Consider the following 12,562-nt stretch of genomic DNA (forward strand, 5'->3'; position numbering starts at 1 on the left):
AAGTGCAATAATCCATCATCTCTGCATAGGCAAGGATCATAACCCAATTCAGAGCATTACTAGTGAGATGAATATTTTTTTATGTCCCCATATTTGATTTATGGGATGAAGGTGAAATAGCGAGAAGCTGATGAATAGGATTTCAGACTACGGGATAGGAATGGGGGTGAGCTGACAGTGTCTACTCTGTCCATCAGTGGTCAATGTCCCCTTCACAGAAACACCACCTCAGTTGTCTCTTTTCTGAAAGTTTTTCTGTTTTGGGCGTTTTCTTTTTTTTTCCTGAGGAGGAGGAAACACACAAGAGACTAAGGCAATAGAAGTCCTTTGAGACTGAAGCCTTCAGAAGGCTTTTTTGCCAACAGTTTCAGTGACTGCATGCCAGGCAGCAGTGGGGTCTTGCAGTACAGCTTCCTCTGCTGTTGGCAGGCAGGAGGTTTGCATTTTTGTTGTGGTCACATTTTGACTAATGCTGTGACTGAAATGAATGAAGCAGCCCTCAGACAAGGAGCTTCTGGACTGAAGTATGCACTTTACTGCTCCTGGTACCTGCCAAGTGCAAATGGTCGGGTAGCCCTGGAAGAGAACAACGTGCCCAGGAAAATCTGAGCACTGCAATGGGGGTAAAACGAGCCAGGTTAGGGCAGAGGTAACAGCTTGAAGGGAGGGGGACCATCTTTTGTGCATCGTTCTTCTCTATTTTGGGCAGCAAGGAAATGTCCTTGATTCCTCTGTGTATCCATGACCTAAGTCAATTTTAAATTGGAACATTCTTCAAATATAGCTGGACTTACAGGACTAGATTATACCCAAGGCCAAGAAGAGGAGAAAATTGATCCTTAGGTACAGAAATGTAGCAGCTTATGTTTCCTTTCTGATATATTTGGTATCCTTGCAACAGAATGAGGTCTTCAATGTGAACTCTGACTTAGGCAATAGGTTTCAAAGTCTCCAAGATCCTGAAAAGATAGTTTTATATGTATCTGCTATTTATATTTTAAAATATAATCTATAGTAGACATATACCTGAATTTTTGTTATTGTATAGCAATACTTTTGTCAGCAAGTTTTAATATATCGCTAAACAATAAGAGGTGCTATGAACATTTTGGGGAATGCTTTTTCTGTGAAACTGCTTTCTGTATCATGTTACTTGGCTTGGTTTTCCATCCCTTTAGGAAACAAAACTATAAAATTATTTTCATAACACGATTGTAATTATAAAGTTATTTCTCTCATTGTTGAAACATGACATTTAGAAATATTTTTAGATATGAGAGTAAGAAAACATGCTTTATTGAAAGGAATAATTAAGACTGGGTATATCATGATCAAGTTAAAATTTATAACAGTTGAGAGGTTTTGGAACACAACAGCTGAAACATACAGTTTTCTGCAGAGAAGGATTTATGAAATGCTACAGGGTGCAGGGAAGGATGCATTACTATATGGCCTTTCCCACAGAGAGGGATCTTACAGAAATCTAACTGAAAATTGCCTCACCTTTATAGGCATCTAAAATGAAGCACGCCTCGTTTACCTGCAGCAAGTGTCTCGACTCTTTACTTTTCCCCAGAGAAACTATAGAGAAAACCTGAAAGAATCCTATATGCTTCAAATATGACTGGCTACTTTGGAATCTACTAAATCAAGCCAAGACTTTCAAGAGGAAATCCTACCCTCTGCTCTGGTTTTTTCAGTTGGTCTTTTTCTGAAAGACCTTGTAGATAGCGGATTCCTCTGCGCCTATTTAACCAAATAGTTATCTTTACGTGACCATTACATTAGCTTTTCCTGGAGCAGCTGAGGAAACAATGCTCTTTCTCACAGGGAGAGCAGAACTGCAAAACCATTGAAGTGGCAAGACATTACCAGACTTTTAGGCCAAATTAATTTACATCTAAATTATTTTAAAAGAGCATTTGAGGGGAAAAAAAGCTTGTAGGTAGGATGCTGTAATGACCCTTTCCAGATGCATGTAGTAGATTGCTCCTATGATTGCCAGAAAAATTATTGCTACATTAAGACCGTCTCATTATTCCTGGTACTGTCTCCATGTTAGGAGACTCCTCACTGTGGTTTCAGCCCAATTTTGAGCCTTAGACTTAGGTCTTTTAAGTCTGCTGACCTGCTGCAGTTGTGTTCATAGTGGAGACTGTGCAACACGTACCCAGGTGAAATACTTGCATGATTTGAGTCTTTTTACCTCCTTGTTTCTAGACTCTGGTGTCAATTGAACATGGGTGACTGGCAGAGAGAAAGGGCTAGGAGCCGCTCAGTCTGCCCTTCTACTGTAAATTGCCTCTGTCTTAAACCCATAGTAGAGGTGGCTCAGCCTGCAGCACAAAGCTCACTGCAAAGGAGCCTTGAGGATTTCCAACAGGACAAGGCTTTATTGTTAGGAGTAACAATTTGGACAGATGATCACCACTGGCTCCAGTGGTCATGCCATCATCTGGGACTGGCGTTTGACTTACTGGGCTTGAATGTGCTGTTTTGACTCAACTTTAAGCAAGAGGAAGCAGCTGATCTTCAGATATCTGTTCAGTGCTTCATTGTGTAACACTGCAAAACCACAACTTTGAAGACAGAAAGTAGACTGAGTAAAGATGGTTACTTTTTTCAGGGCAGAGGGGGGATATGTGGCTGTGGGGAACATTAGGAAGGCATATTGTACTTGCTTTCACAAGTGTATGAGGGCAAACAAAAAATGTTTTGCAGAACCATCTGGTGTCAACCACTTTATAAGGTTGAGATAAAATTAGAAGGGACAAAAGAAGATACTAGAAAAGTCAAAATAGGTCAAAGAAGGATTTCTTCTTGAAACATCAACACTGACACACTGAAAGAGATGGATGCCCCAAGAGAGTATTATGATTTTCTTTTGCCACTTTGCATAATGTGCCTGCAAGCATAAATAAGTATCTATGAATTTATACATACCTGCATGTGTACAGAGATACCACTGCTGCTGGAGAGCAAGAAACATACTGTTTATGCTACTCATAGCAATGGTACCTGGGAGTAGCCCAGGAGACTGTTACATGAAGGGTGTTGAGACAGGTTCATTTACAAAAAGGTTTATGAATGAGGTCGGTCCACAGTTGATGGATCTTCTGGTTAAAGTTGCTCTTGGGGACAAATAAATCAAAGGAAAAGAAAGAGAGAAAATAAAAAAAGGGAAAGGGAAAACTCTCCCCAGTGTCCAGCTGGGAATAGCAGGGACAGAGTCACAGACGAGTATCCTCCTCTAGGGCCTCTCTCCAGTGCAGCAGGCTGTGATGATGATTCTGATGAGTTTTTTACATCTTTCCTCTAATGTTATATATATTTTTCATTAGGGCCCACACAAACTCCCTCTGGGTTGTTCCCAATTATGTTATTAGTGTTGTTTGGAGTATGTTGATTAGGTGCCAGTGTTGCACACTGATTGGTGGTCAACACTTCTGTGCACATAAATTATTGGATAATATTTGTTAGAGGATTTAAATGGCTATTAACTACTTCCTTGTGCACTGGATTTTTCTAATATTAAAAAAAAATCTAAAAAAGAGAATGAAAAGAGGGGAGCAAGGAGAGGCATGATTCTCATGTCAGTGGTGCCCGTGGTACTTGAACACGAGAACCTGCTGTAACAACACCATTAGGATTTGCAAGTGCAAGGCTGTGAGAGCAACAATAGGAGTACAATAGGATGGGAACAATAAGGGAAAGACATTGACACAGAGGCTTTGGAAATGCTGCCTCAGTGGCTTAGGTAAAAGGTTACAGAGTTGTAAATAGTAAGCTGAGTATTACTGAGGCTAAGGCACTAGAGTACCTAAGACACAGTGGAACTGTGGAATTTGGCTTTTATTACATCTGCATCCTTGAAAGTAAACAGATGCACTTGGGAGGCAGGTATGGGGAGTCTGAGGACACTTGTCAAGGCTCAATTCAGCAGAGCATTTAAGTGCAGGGGTGTTTTTATCCATATACTCAGCTGGTTTTCCAGTGCTCTGTGGGGTTGCTCTGTGTACATGGGAGGAAAGAGAGCTATCAGTGATAGCCAGTATGCCTGTTGGTTTCTGACATAAATCTGTTGGTGTTGTTTTCCTATCATATCAGGCTTCTGCAAGCAGAAGTGCCTGGAAGATCCACCTTTTTAGTGGCTGTGTAGCAACAGATTTGGATACTGTAAAAATGGCATGCGTAGTTATAATCTGAGTAGATGAATCTTTATTATGCCTCTTTTACACATAGATTAGTCAAAAGCAGCAAGGATGCTACAAGCATAAGCTTTTGCCTGGAGATTACAGGGACGTCCCAGAGACACAGCACATCAAGTATCAACAGGACAACTGCACTAACTTTGCACTTCTTGGATGTCTAATATTCTTGTTGCTATGTGAGTGCCCAGGCACTTGGATAGCATGTAATTGCCCGTAGCTTCAATACCAGCTTATCCTGGTGTTCATGTGGGACTGGAATAGATATACAGAACAGAGAAGTGAAGGACACAAGCCATCAAGGCCTAGAGTGGGATAAAAAAATTGTTAGCATGCCATCCGCTGACATTTCCAGTTTTAGAACAGACTACTCTGACTCAGCGCAGTGTGGGGTAGACCAGTGTCTGTGACCGACTTAGCCATGCAGAAACGTCCAGGGAATGCACAGTGACTCACCCCGTTTTAACAATTACAGATGTTGTTTTGCTTTGGGTAACTCCTCTCATACAGCTGACCTTAAGGTATTAAGGTGACCCTTAAGGGCATGTGAGAACTCTCACTCTCCTTTTGTGAAATTTTTTAGAAAAATACTGCATTTTTTGTATTTAGACTCAGAATTTTCCATAAGGTGAGGTGAGATGCTGAACATTCAGTTCCTTTTTTCCTGACTGCTGAGAGAAATTATCTTCTGTGACCTCCACAGTGTTTCCACCAACACTGAATGAGTTTTATAACAGCAAAACAAAACATTTTTCCACTTCAGTTATGGATGCTTAGTAATAAGCAACATTGTGTCTGTTCTGCCTTTCCCCTCCAGGAGCTCTGTTTTATAGCAGTGGTGTATGTCACAGCAAGCACTGCTGGTTCTGTATGCGGAGATGAGGAGAATATCAGCTGTCCGCAGGGATGTGGCAGCACACCAGCTGTACAGCTGCTCTTGCTCTCCTCATTTGCACACAAAGCTTCCAGCCTGCAAAATACAGAAGACGGGGGAAGATGATGGATCTGAATGTACTAGTACCTCTCTCCTGTAGTCTCTGGGGCCACTGAGAATGATTGTTTCTGTGAATAAGTGATTTTAGCTGGGCATTTCTATTCTTCATGTTATTTTCCTTGCACTGGCGCTGCTCCGATTTACAGTGGGGAACGGGTCATGTTTGTTCTTATTTTTTTAGCACTTAGTTCAGTAGGTATTCGCCCATGACAGGGGCTCCTATCTGCTGTTAACCTTGGAAGATTTGGCTAGATTATGGACTAATTGAGGATGAAGGGCTATGAAGAGCCATTCTGCCACCACGGAGACTCACTCTGAATGGCAGGATATACTAGCTGCTGTTCACAAGGTGCTTACATTGCTCTAGGTACAGAGTAAATCTCAACCCTGGACTGGTGTCAGACACCAACTTGGGGAAAGCATTTTACGGAGGTAGAGGACATTAGCCTCTGTTTCTTGATTTTTGCCTCTAATCAGTGGCAATTCACATACTCCCTAGCTGCAGGACAGCACCGTAGTCTCTCTTCAGCTCCTCCAGCATGTCCTGCCATGGGGACAAACCTCTGTCTTCATGCTCAGGAAGATGAAGGGGACATTCCTGTGCAGCCCCTTCCCCTTGACTAACATTGGGGTTATCTCTGCCCCTGGTTCCCAGGACTGGGAACATCTAGAAAGACCTAGATCTAGGAAGATCTAGAAACCACACAAATCCACAGAATAAACTCAGGTCTGAGGTTGGTCTTGAATAAGTCCTTGCAGGCACAGTGTTGGAGGACCCATGGGCTCAGATGACCCAGAGCTGGTTAGAGTCAGACGAAATCAGAGGTACACTTTCTTGGTTACCTCAGTGCAGACAGACCTGTATCTTTCTCCGCTGGATTGCCCAGCCGTTTCCGCAGCCCACAGTGTCAGAATTTCTCATCACTGGTTTCCCTCTTTTGGAGTAGTGAAGACTTCAGAGTATTTGGCTTTTTTAATGGTGACTGTATTAGAGCTAGATAGCAACTGCCCAGGTTTAAATTTAAATTTATTGGATCAGTCTAAGAATGTAGAAAAATATTTCTATTTTCATTTGGAAGTCTGAGCTGACTCTAGCCAGCATGCTTTAGAAAGGCACACTGAAGTATTTAATTTAACAAATAGGGATTTACAAGTACAAATAATAAACAACCATCTTGTTTTTTTATATAAGTAGCAATTAAATATGTTAAGGGATTAAATTTCTCATATTTTATGTTAACGCATAAGAAGCTTATTCCTAAGCTCAGTGTTCCCAGCCATAAACTGAACATTAGGTAGAAATTTCGCAGAACAATTCTAAGCATGTAAAGAAGACAAGTTTATAATCCTAATACAAAATAATCAAAGCATTGCACCACCTGGCAAAAGTTACTGAAATGAAGCTGGTTTTCATTTAGGTAGATCCACTGTAATAGAAGTTTTCAAGGCTGTGTGATATATTAGCATCCATCTGTTTAAAGAAAAGTTAATTGTTGTAAACCAAAAATACAGTCCAGCAAATTATGTAAAGCAACTGATAATTAATCAGAACATGTTTTAGAGTGAAAAGCAATTGGAAATTATTCTAAGAACTATTCTTCCAGGCACACAATAGAGCCAGGTTTCATTAAAGGCCGGAGAAAGAGATCAATTAATAACTACATATCAGTAGCTGTAAAACTGAGGTGAAAGGAAAAGGTTGTCATGCTTGTTCAAAGCATGCAGCTCCATTTTAAACTTTTTTTAAGAGTCACCTTATTTTCAACTTGACCTAAACTAACATCTTTAAATATCTCATGAGATGCACAGAGACTAACACTAAAAATGCGTACTTGGCCAGGGGTTGCAAGAATGTATAATGGTTACAAAGTGTCTAGCTAAAAAAAAAAAAAGCCCTTCTAATTCCTTCATACTTGACTAGTTTGCTTTAAAAGCTGGATTTCAAAGTAAGTTAATTAAGGAATCAGATAAAAAACTAGAATATTAGTGACATAAAGAGGCTAGTCAAGTTTGTAATAGGCAATATTTCTTGCATAAAGTGCAGATGTATAGAGAGGTGTCAAAAAGGCTTTAAGGCATTCTGACTTTGCTTCTGCACAGTTCTCCTTGCAGAAGATTAATTCCACATGAGATGTTAAGACAGGAATGAGGACAAGACTCAAATCAGAGTTCTTTTTTGCTAATTTATAATGTTTCATCTGGCTGACCACCTGCAGGGAAAACTTTACACTATTTTTTGTCATATCATTAGCATAGACCTCAGGTTCCCAGCTACTAACTGTGTCTGTTTTATTTCTGCTGTCAAACTTGTTCACAATGTGAGCAATCTCTTTTGGATCTTCAAGGATACCTGGGAAGTGTTTTATTGTCTCTGCAGAGCTCAGTATTGGCTCTTTTGTTGCTTAGGGCTTAGATGCTAGCAATAATACACTAACAAGTCAGCGTAAGGACATCTAAATGTTGTAAACAACACAAGGAAATTAATTTCCGTGTGCATGTTCTCCATTTTCTATGAATACAATCTACTCCAAGCAAGTGATAAAAGAGGCAGAAAAGGAAACAGTAAAGCAACTCTTTCCATCTCTTTAGTTTTTCTCTTCTTCCTTTAAAGCAAATTTTGTTCACGTCTCAGAAACCAAGTTTCTCAGGAACAGGTGTAAACCTATTACTCCACACACTTCCACGCTGAGAAGTGTATGAAGTAGAACAGATGCATTAGCTATGAGAAATGCTATATCAGGCAAAAGTTTTGTTCATAAAACATTTCAGCTGTGAATACTGCTTCTTAGCTAAGAACTTCAGAAAATTGCATCAGTATTCACTTAGCCCTTCAATTTATTTTCAGTTTTATTAGGCAGTGAAGTGGATTTGTTTCCAAACAGAAAACTTCTTGTAGAAGCCAAGAACCTGCAGTTGTGCAGAGCTTATGGGTTGTAAAAGGTTTTTCAGTGTGCTTGTTTCCTGTATGGAACACTACCAGTTTGAGCACCTGTTTTTCATTGCTCTTGGTGTATTTTCATAACTGCACAATAGGTTCATAATGGGATACTTTTGAGACAAGTGGATAGAGAGGATGTGTCTTTCTCAGAATGTGGGATCTCATTCCTCAAATGGTGCATGATTGACTGCATGGCAGTCAGCCAGCTACCACCCTTGTGGTGAATAAATCTCTCTTTTTCTACTTCTGGCTTAGAATCATAGAATCATAGAATCATTAAGGTTGGAAAAGACCTCTAGGATCATCGAGTCCAACCGTCAACCCAACACCACCATGCCCACTAAACCATGTCCCTAAGCACCTCATCTACACGTCTTTTAAACACTTCCAGGGATGGGGACTCAACCACTTCCCTGGGCAGCCTGTTCCAATGTTTAACCACTCTTTCAGTCAAGACATTTTTCCTCACGTCCAATCTAAACCTCCCCTGGCGCAACTTGAGGCCATTTCCTCTCGTCCTATCGCTTGTTACTGGGGAGAAGAGACCGACACCCACCTCGCTACAACCTCCTTTCAGGTAGTTGTAGAGAGCGATGAGGTCTCCCCTCAGCCTCCTTTTCTCCAGGCTAAACAACCCCAGTTCCCTCAGCCGCTCCTCATAAGACTTGTTCTCCAGACCCCTCACCAGCCTCGTTGCCCTTCTCTGGACACGCTCCAGCACCTCAACGTCCTTCTTATAGTGAGGGGCCCAAAACTGAACACAGTATTCGAGGTGCGGCCTCACCAGTGCCGAGTCCAGGGGCACGATCACTTCCCTACTCCTGCTGGCCACACTATTTCTGATACAGGCCAGGATGCCATTGGCCTTCTTGGCCGCCTGGGCACACTGCTGACTCATGTTCAGCCGGCTGTCAACCAACACCCCCAGGTCCTTTTCCGACAGGCAGCTTTCCAGCCACTCTTCCCCAAGCCTGTAGCGCTGCATGGGGTTGTTGCGGCCGAAGTGCAGGACCCGGCACTTGGCCTTGTTGAACCTCATACAGTTGGCCTGGGCCCATCCATCCAGCCTGTCCAGGTCCCCCTGCAGAGCCTTCCTACCCTCGAGCAGATCAACACTCCCGCCCAACTTGGTGTCATCTGCAAACTGACTGAGGGTGCACTCGATCCCCTTGTCCAGGTCATTGATAAAGATATTGAACAAGACCGGCCCCAAAACTGAGCCCTGGGGAACACCGCTCGTGACCGGCCACCAACTGGATTTCACTCCATTCACCACAACTCTCTGGGCCCAGCTGTCCAGCCGCTTTTTTACCCAGCAAAGAGTCCACCTGTCTAAGCCGTGAGCCGCCAGCTTCTCTAGGAGAATGCTGTGGGAGACGGTGTCAAAGGCCTTACTGAAGTCCAGGTAGACCACATCCACAGCCTTTCCCTCATCCACTAGGCGGGTCACCTGGTCATAGAAGGAGATCAGGTTGGTCAAGCAGGACCTGCCTCTCATGAATCCGTGCTGGCTGGGCCTGATCCCCTGGTTGTCCCGCACATGCCTTGTGAGTGCCCTCAAGATGAACTGCTCCATAACCTTCCCTGGCACCGAGGTCAGGCTGACAGGCCTGTAGTTCCCCGGATCCTCCTTCCGGCCCTTCTTGTAGATGGGCGTCACATTGGCAAGCCTCCAGCCATCCGGGACCTCCCCCGTTAACCAGGACTGCTGATAAATGATGGAGAGTGGCTTGGCGAGCACCTCCGCCAGCTCCCTCAGCACTCTCGGGTGGATCCCATCCGGCCCCATAGACTTGTGAGCGTCCAGGTGGCGTAGCAGGTTGTTGACTGCTTCCTCTTGGATTATGGGGGGTTCATCCTGCTCGCCGTCCCTGTCTTCCAGCTCAGGGGGCCGAGTACCCTGAGGATAACTGGTCTGCCTGTTAAAGACTGAGGCAAAGAAGGCATTGAGTACCTCAGCCTTTTCCTCATCCTCGGTGACAACGTTCCCCCCCACATCCCATAAAGAATGGAGATTCTCCTTGGCTCTCTTCTTGTCATTAATATATTTGTAAAAACATTTTCTGTTGTCTTTAACAACAGCGGCCAGATTGCGTTCCAGCTGGGCTTTTGCCTTTCTCATTTCCTCTCTGCACGACCTAACGAGATCCCTGTACTCTTCTTGAGTTGCCTGCCCCTTCTTCCACAAGTGGTAAACTCTCCTTTTTTTCCTGAGTCCCAGCAAGAGCTCCCCGTTCAGCCAGGCCAGTCGTCTTCCCCGCCCGTTCTTCTTATGGCGTATGGGGACAGCCTGCTCCTGCACCTTTAAGACTTCCTTCTTGAAGATTGTCCAGCCTTCCTGGACCCCTTTGCCCTTCAGGACTGTCTCCCAAGGGACTCTCTCAACCAGCGTCCTGAACAGGCCAAAGTCTGCCCTCCGGAAGTCCATGGTTGCGGTTTTGCTGGCCCCCCTCCTTACTTCACCAAGAATCGAGAATTCTACCATTTCATGGTCGCTAAGCCCAAGATGGCCTCCGACCACCACATCTCCCACCAGTCCTTCTCTGTCAGTAAACAGCAGGTCGAGCAAGGCACCTCCGCTGGTAGGCTCGCTTACCAGCTGTGTCAGGAAGTTGTCTTCCACACACTCCAGGAACCTCCTAGACTGCTTCCTCTCTGCCGTGTTGTATTTCCAGCAGACATCCGGGAAGTTGAAGTCCCCCATGAGAACAAGGGCTAGCGATTGAGAGACTTCTGCCAGCTGCTTGTAGAATGCTTCATCCGCTCCTTCATCCTGGTTGGGTGGTCTATAACAGACTCCCAGCAGGATATCTGCCTCGTTGGCCTTCCCCCTCATCCTTACCCATAAACACTCGACCGTATCATCATCACAATCGTTGAGCTCTAGACAATCGAAACACTCCCTAACATACAGGGCCACCCCACCGCCTCTCCTTCCTCGCCTGTCCCTTCTGAAGAGTCTATAGCCATCCATTGCAGCACTCCAATCATGAGAGTCACCCCACCATGTTTCTGTGATGGCAACTAAGTCATATCTCTCCCGCAGCTCTGTAAAAGATTTCTTGGAAGCAGCCTTAGATTCACTATAGGTGAACAGTTCTTTTGGGGGGGAATACTTTTGTCTTTTTAATCTTTCAGTCTTGAAAGAACTTGAAAGGTGGAATAACAATGAAGGATCTCACCTCTCACACATCACAGGACTGTGATATCATGAATTTGAAAACCCTGGAGCCTGGTTTTACTGAAGATTTTATAGAGTTTTCTGTACCTCATCAAGCATAATAACTCTTGCTGATTTTTCAAGGAAAACTTTTCATTGCAAAACACTGGAACTGTAGACTCTGCACAGCAGTTCTTCGTAAAAAGGCTGCAAAATTCTTGCTTACAGGCATAAGACCCCTGCAGGCTTAGACCAATAGTTCATGTAGCCCTTTATTCTGTCTTTGACAGAGACAGAATGTCCATGGCAAGGGCTTGCCCTTCTCAGGAGGAATGCTCCTTTTGAAGGGTTTGTCTGCTTATAACTGCAAATTGCACTGGGAAGGACCACTGGCTGTGCTGTCAACAGCAGTGTCTTAGTCTTTCTTTTTATTTGTCCTCTTTGGCAGCTCTGTGCTATATGTGCAAATGTTGCATTTACACAAAGTTATAAGCTTTGGCTTACGTGAAAATGCCAGTATAGATGTAGAAGTTACCCTGAGGTGTTTTTAAAAGTTAGTTGTTGTATGCTAAATTCCATTATCTGGTGCAGGATGTATAACTAAACCAACTACTCTGCTGTAATGTGATAGCTTTAGGATTGAAAGGGATCTCTTTCATTAATGAATCAAGTCCTCTGCTATTGTTGCTAAGTTATAAAATCACTTCCTAAAGAGATCAAATTATTATTTATATGTATATTTGATAATATCTAGATGTAATGTTATCTTTGTTCTCACAGCTCCTACCAACATGCTCTTTTAGAGCCAATGCTCATCAATCTCTATTTTCGAGCCTTTGTTTATTCACAAACAATTTATATCTATGGGTGCTAGAGATGATGTTCCTTCAATTCAATAGCCAAATCTTTTCCCGTTTCCTCCTGTTAAAAAGCCTCTACACTCTCTTGATTATCCTACAAATCCATTTCTACAGCTGTTCATCTCTAGATTCATCTATCTTGAACAGAAGTTGCTTATGTCATGGAAATACTTAATCTGATGTATTCCAAAATTGCATTTCCCTTTTTTCACAACAACATCGTATTGGTGGCTTATGAACATCCTATAACCAAGCAAAACACACAAGCTTGCTTTTCATCATTCCAAATCAATAAGCCCCAGAACTTCTTGCTGTTAAGTCCAGAACACATGCTGTAAAACAAAAGTGTAATGTCCAGTTCTGTATGGTCCCATTAGAAAGTGCTTCTATCAACCATAAATA

The sequence above is a fragment of the Aptenodytes patagonicus genome, chromosome 7 (assembly GCF_965638725.1).
Source record: "Aptenodytes patagonicus chromosome 7, bAptPat1.pri.cur, whole genome shotgun sequence".
Lineage (NCBI taxonomy): Eukaryota > Metazoa > Chordata > Aves > Sphenisciformes > Spheniscidae > Aptenodytes > Aptenodytes patagonicus.